The sequence below is a fragment of the Protomyctophum bolini genome (genome assembly GCF_963924005.1).
Source record: "Protomyctophum bolini genome assembly, chromosome: 9".
Classification (NCBI taxonomy): Eukaryota; Metazoa; Chordata; class Actinopteri; order Myctophiformes; family Myctophidae; genus Protomyctophum; species Protomyctophum bolini.
In genome coordinates this window covers 8,465,589-8,473,155 of record NC_137870.1, presented here as the reverse complement: position 1 = coordinate 8,473,155, position 7,567 = coordinate 8,465,589, and positions in this window count along the sequence as shown.

Here is a 7,567-nt window from a genome sequence, read left to right as displayed (position 1 = left end):
GACACTCAGGAACAGAGGAAGGCCGGCAAGCGCAGCCGCTCTCCGGTAAGCAACGGACACCGCCGGGCCTCCAAAGGCACAACAACAACAGCGGCGAGGAAGCCTGGGGCCGGGAGTCCGGTTGAACCCAGGGTCAGTCCGGTTGAACCCAGGGTCAGTCCGGTTGGACCCAGGGTCAGTCCGGTTGAACCCAGGGTCAGTCCGGTTGAACCCAGGGTCAGTCCGGTTGAACCCAGGGTCAGTCCGGCTGAACCCAGGGTCAGTCCGGCTCAACCCAGGGTCAGTCCGGCTGAACCCAGGGTCAGTCCGGTTGAACCCAGGGTCAGTCCGGTTGAACCCAGGGTCAGTCCGGTTGAACCCAGGGTCAGTCCGGTTGAACCCAGGGTCAGTCCGGCTCAACCCAGGGTCAGTCCGGCTGAACCCAGGGTCAGTCCGGCTCAACCCAGGGTCAGTCCGGTTGAACGCAGGGTCAGTCCGGCTGAACCCAGGGTCAGTCCGGCTCAACCCAGGGTCAGTCCGGCTCAACCCAGGGTCAGTCCGGCTCAACCCAGGGTCAGTCCGGCTCAACCCAGGGTCAGTCCGGCTCAACCCAGGGACAGTGCGGGGTCGGGCGGGCAGAGCAGGCGGCCGCACAACGGCCCGTTACCTCGGCAGGAGGAGGAGGAGGAGCAAGCAGACTCTAAGAACTTGGTCCACAACAGTCCACAGTCGTGATGGATAGCTGTGAATGTGTGAATACAGTTGGCTTCTTTCTTTCTTTCTTTCATACTCATGCCTTTCACCAGTAGTTCACCTTTTTGATTCGGAACCTCTCTCTCTCTCTCTCTCTCCTCGTTCTCTCACACTCCCTCCGTCAGGCGTTTTTTAACCTTCCTCTCCCTTCCGCCGGAGGTGCTCCCTCCGATCGGCCCATTTTCACTCCAAATTTCCCGATCTGGAGAAACTGATTTTTTGTTAACATTTAAGTGGTGTAAAGAGCCAATCAGATATATAGTATAATATCGTTTTGCATCGACTGTATGTGACGGGCCTAAAACATTCTCATTCCTCCCCCCACACACACACACGTACACACGCACACACACACACACACACACACACACACACACACACACACACACACACACACACACACACACACACACACACACACACACACACATTTTAAATGTTTATTTATGTCCACATAATGAGAAGTACAGGAATACCTAGTACAAAGGACATAAACACTGCCAGTGCAGTTTGACAATTGACACCAACACACACACACACACGGGAACAGTTTTGACGTGGGTTTTGACGTAATAATAATTTTAACGCACAGGATCGGTATCGGCCCGATCGTGAGAAAATAACAATCGGGAACGGTCCCAAAAGTCCTGATGGGAGCACCTCTCCCTCCCTCCCGTCTCCCTCTCCTCCGGTCTTTTACCTGCCCCTCGTTGCCCTGCGTTGCCCCGTGCTGCTGCTGCTGTGGTGGAGTCCGCTTTGACCGCCATGGCGTCTAAAGAGGCTTCAGTACGGCCCGGTCTCTCCTACTGGACCGTCAGTACGGCCCGGTCTCTCCTACTGGACCGTCAGTACGGCCCGGTCTCTCCTACTGGACCGTCAGTACGGCCCGGTCTCTCCTACTGGACCGTCAGTACGGCCCGGTCTCTCCTACTGGACCATCCTGGCAGATCGAGACTGACTGCCCAAACAAGCTGGGTTAAAAGAATCTTCACCAGCCCACCCACCCACCCCACCCCCAGAGTGGCAGCCATTCACATTTGGACACGGAGATGCGTATATACACAGCGCGCACACACACACACACACACACACACACACACACACACACACACACACACACACACACTACCAGCCGGAGGTTCCGTGTGATTGTCCCCGGGCTCTAAATTAGTATTGGGTCAGGAGGAGCACACAGAACGTGTCTCGCGCAACTAGAATACTAACGAGCCAGAGAGAGTCATAGGAAAGCAACTTAACTTAACTCCCGCCCGGTTTTGGCTCCAAACGGGCCTGACCCCATTGGTTGGGTCCGTAACGGTCTTGTACCTCGTTCTAAAGCACTTCATCATTCTCATGGCACTTAGCGTCCCGCCTCCAGGGACTACTGGGATTGGTTCCGAGCTCAAGCCCGACATTTTGTCCACTCGAAGCTGGCTATACGGAGAGGTCACAGGTCACGCACTCGGACCGGCCGGTGCATCCGGTTGTAAGCGTAGATGTAAAAGCCTAAATGCCTCATTGGCCGCTGCAGTTCATTGAAGCAACCTCATTGGCCGCTACAGTTCATTTGAGCGACCTCTTTGGCCGCTGCAGTTCATTGTAGCGACCTCATTGGCCGCTGCCGTTCATTGGAGCATACCTGTGTCGCAGGGAAGGCAGAAGGCACGCTGCCGCTCAAAGTGACTATACTGGGCCAATCATAGCGCGTCTTTTTCGGGGACTTACCAATTCAATTAAAAAACAAACGTTTACAGTACATCGCCTCTGATTGGCCTACATACCGAACGTCCCCTTCTGCGCCACACGCGGGAAGCTTGGCAAGCTTAGACCTGCCCCCACCCGCCTCTGATTGGCCTACCAAGCTTAGACCCGCCCCAACTGCCTCTGATTGGCCTACTCCGCTCCGTTTTCAGTCTGTTACTGTTCAGTCCCAGCTCGTGTCAATCAATACCTTTTCATTCAAATACCTTTAACATTTATTCGCTGCCTATGCGCCGACACTCTTGTGATGACAAAGTAGGGCATTAGGTTAATGAAAAAGAAAACAAGAATGACACGGGCATCATTAACAGCCAGGTGAAACAAGTGTTCTTTGCTGTGCATCTGTCCCCCTTTTCAGCTGCGTTACAGACTGCGCTGACACCATGGAGTTATAATAATATCTAGAGAGCGGATGAGGAGTGTTCACTTCAATGGAAGTCTGGGGGCTTGGTTGAGAGTTCCCGCGCGGCGTTTCAGAGTAGGCGGTTCAGCCAATCAGTGACTGTAGGTTGCGTAAACGTCCTCATAGCCAACAGCAGCGATCATAAGTCATAAGTTTCACCTGGCAAAAAGAAAACATAAATATATATATGGAAAATATGGAGATGCAAGTTTTACAAGCCGCTGAAATGCCGGAAGGATAAACGACCTGATGACCAGTGTTGGGCAATATTACTCAAGACAAGAGAGTAATATGTTTCTTATTATTACATATTACTCCTTACAAAAGTTACAATATTATATTACATTATTACTTTTGCCCTCCACACCCACAAAGAAAAGGAATCCTACAAGAACACAATCTGTTTAGTCAGCTTCTTTTAGAACTCGATCCAATTGTTTTGAATAAGAAGAAGTCGACGACGACGAGCCAAAAAGGCTATACAATATAGCAGCGATCTCTCTTGACCTTTTAAATGAAATGTTTTCAAACGGTAGCCCGACAGTGCAAAGTAATATTCTTGTATAATATTGCTGTTTTGGCTTTTTACTCTACTCATTAGTTACTGATGATGAAATGAAATATTACAGTGATATTAGCCTGACGATGACAAAATGGCCGAGAAAATGGGTCAGAGATGTTTTGGCTTGAGGTCGGTCGGTCGGGGTGGCGACTCAAGAGTCTCGCGTGCGAGCGAGCACACGTTTGCTGTACATAATGCTCTGCCTGTATACTGTCCTTTGTAAGATAATAATAATAATAATAGATGTTCCGTTTCTTTTAGTGCTCTTGTAAAATATAGTGTTCTATTTTCTATAAAATGAAGGAGAGGAGGATATAGATGCTGCTCTTGAGTGTGTGTGTGTGGGTGCGCGGACTGCGCGCATGCGCGTGTGCGTGTGTGTGTGTCGATAGGTTTTTGGTCACAGCGTTTCATTGCTTTTTTTTGTCTTGTTAGAATATGACTGGCATGGAGCCTCTCTGTACCTGGGGTGGCCTCATTCGTAAAAAAAAAAAAAAAAGTTCCTAATTTTTTTTTCTTTTGAAAAAAAAAAAAACTCCAGCAGAGCAATTTTAACGATAACTTAATAAAGCCAGATGTTTTGATCTATGATTTTTGTTTTGGTGATCCAAGAACCCAACCGATATATTTTAATTGTTCTTATTTTTTATTGTCTTATTTTGTTTTCATCCAATTCTTCAAAGTGATCGTACGATACGTGTTGTGAAGTAAGAAGGTTTATTACAGGACGTTACAAAGAACTGAATACTGTCCATATTCTTACCTAAAGGTTTTTATTGTTACTCATTCCCCCCCCCCCCCCCACACCCTGTTGACCGTTTTTTTGTTTTGTTTTTTGTTTTGTTTTTGTTCATAAGGAGGGGATAATGGAGCTCTGTTTTATGTATTAAGAAGAAACAAACTGTGGTTCTCAGCTCCTGCTCCCACGGGAACCCGGATGTCAATAAAAGTTATTTGAAGCAGACGGCACCCCCGATTCGACAATGGATCTTTTTTAACCGATTCTGGGTGGGAACCCCTTTCAGTGTTTTAAGGATTATGTTTATACTTCACAAAAATCACTCCGAGGCCATGGGCTATAGTCCATATGCCGTCTGAGATGGGCTATAGCCCATGGTCAAAAATGATGAAAAACGAGGATTTGAAAAAAGGACAAAAATCAGTCCGAGACCATGGGCTATAGAGTCCATTGTCTCGAGTGATTTTCGTATTTATTTTTTCAAATCCTCAAAAATGATTAAAAAACGGGATGCTATAGTATGCCGTCTGAGATGGGCTATAGCCCATTGTCAAAAATGATGAAAAACGAGGATTTGAAAAAATACAATAAAAGTGACAGTAAGTAACAACAATCGGAATTGAATAAAAACATTTATATTGATATCTCAATGACAAGATAAAATAGTATCAGAAATCAATTGCAAATGTCACAATTAGTTGGCATTAGACTTCGGAATGGCAAAATGACCTTGACCATGACCTTTCAAGGTCAATAACACCAAAAATTGTTAAAATACTCTCAGAAACGAATTCCACACACCTGAAATAGTCAGGATGGATGTATTACATGTGCAAATACACCCAGAAACAAATACGTTGTATTTTCATCATAGCCGATGCTGGCCATATTTGATGTGGTCATTGCGCCATTCGTGACACTATGGCGGACAAGCACCTCGTTGATTGTTCATGTCTAGGGACCCATTGACTCAGTGCAACATGTCTAGGGACCCATTGACTCAGTGCAACATGTCTAGGGACCCTTTGACTCAGTTCAACATGTCTAGGGACCCATTGACTCAGTTCAACATGTCTAGGGACCCTTTGACTCAGTTCAACATGTCTAGGGACCCATTGACTCAGTTCAACATGTCTAGGGACCCATTGACTCAGTTCAACATGTCTAGGGACCCATTGACTCAGTTCAACATGTCTAGGGACCCATTGACTCAGTTCAACATGTCTAGGGACCCATTGGCTCAGTTCAACATGTCTAGGGACCCATTGGCTCAGTTCAACATGTCTAGGGACCCTTTGACTCAGTTCAACATGTCTAGGGACCCATTGACTCAGTTCAACATGTCTAGGGACCCATTTACTCAGTTCAACATGTCTAGGGACCCTTTGACTCAGTTCAACATGTCTAGGGACCCATTGACTCAGTTCAACATGTCTAGGGACCCATTGACTCAGTTCAACATGTCTAGGGACCCATTGGCTCAGTTCAACATGTCTAGGGACCCATTGACTCAGTTCAACATGTCTAGGGACCCATTTACTCAGTTCAACATGTCTATGGACCCATTGACTCAGTTCAAGTGAGAAATTCCCCCAACACCAAATTGGTCTAAAGGTCAAAAGGTCTACACAGGCAGCACTAAGGCAGACTAATTAACCCTGACTAGAGGGTGATGTTTAATTAATGTCCAAATGTCAGGAAATTGCAGTGGCTCAAACCCTGTCCATATACAGTTTACTTTTATTAATAATAACCTAACATGGTTCATATATTTTATATAGTAATTAGAATTGATTTGCCTCCTGTGTGAATAGGATGGGATAGCCTAGGGTATGTAAATGCTACTGTATTTTACTGTAAGTCATAATGGTGGTAGGCTACTTTCATTTGATTAAGTGATATTTTAAAGATTTGTTCAATCTTCAATAACAATTGGCACATTTAATAATGAGCTAAAGAATGGCCTACACAATGCAGAATGTATGGTGGAAAATGCTTGCCTTGAGGCAGCCAGTACCTCTGCCTCAAGGCAGGCGGCGATAGTGAGCTTAAGCAGGCTCAGAGCCTGAGCCTACTTAGCCCTGCTGTGTAGAGTTCATGACCGGGTCACTCTTGTAGAAAGAAAAAAAAACACAACAACAATTGCGACGCTAGAGCTTAGCTGTGATTTCTCGCCATGAAAATGGAGGATTTGATTTCTAAATTAAGACATTTCTCAAAGCTGGACTTTCAGTCAAAGAAAGAACTCGTAAATATTGGGAGACCGACGCCAGAACTACGAGGTTTGCTTCAAACGGCGGGAGTCGGGAACAGACGTGAAGGTGAAACTACTCGTAATTTCGTAAAGACTGCATGGCTTTGTGGCTGTGCTATAAAAAAAACGTCTTTACTGCTTTCCCCGCCTTTTATTCTCAACGAGTGACAACTCGTTATTTACAAACGGTGAGGAGTGAATGCAAATATCCTGTAGCCTACAGCTTCTACAGTTTTTAGCTTAAGTTACTCCAGCTGGTGCTCGATCACTATACCTGCTAGGCATCTGTTCTGTCCTGTTCTGCATTGAAAATAATCCAAACATACACTCGGAAATAGGACTGACCAAGGACGACTTTCTTCACTCGCTATTATCTCAATTGAGGTAGAGAGACTTTTAAAACTCAAAGGACAAAAGGAGGACTTTTACAACAAAGTCACTGATATTTTCGTCCAGAAGGAAAGGCGAATGGACTTCATTTACAAGTAAAGGTAAGATACTGCAATACACATTGGTGTTTAAAATGGTTTGGCTGGTGCCGGCGCCGCCCGGTGGATCTTTGCTATCTGGGTATTGGCTAGCCCCGCAAGCAGAACCCGAATGTAGTAAAGTTTCTGACACTTTTAAGACTTTACTGCATTGGGTCCTGCTTCAAGTGGGGCTGTCGCCAGTTACGCACAAACAAATACAATGTAAACACTCCATGAGACGGACTTCTGCGCGCTTTTACCATGGTTATTAATGTATTGACTTACGAATGTGCGAACTATAAGTACCTTACATACCATACCGACACATCTCCTGTGTCGCGGAAGCCGTTAAGTATTTTTAATCCATGATTGATTAAAAATGTCGCTTCTTCCTACCTTGTTTATTGACACCTCATTGTACCGCCTATCTGGCTAGCTAGTGGTGCTACAGCTATGACGGAGCAGATCAGAGGAAGGGACATAGCCCGCAAAGCCAACCGCACATCGAGAGGCGGTACAATAAACGGTAAATAAACAAGAAGAAATCAAAGCGACATTTTTAATCAAACATGGATTAAAAATACTTAACGGCTTCCGCGACACAGGAGATTTTATCAGAGGTATGTAAGGTACTTATAGTTCGCAC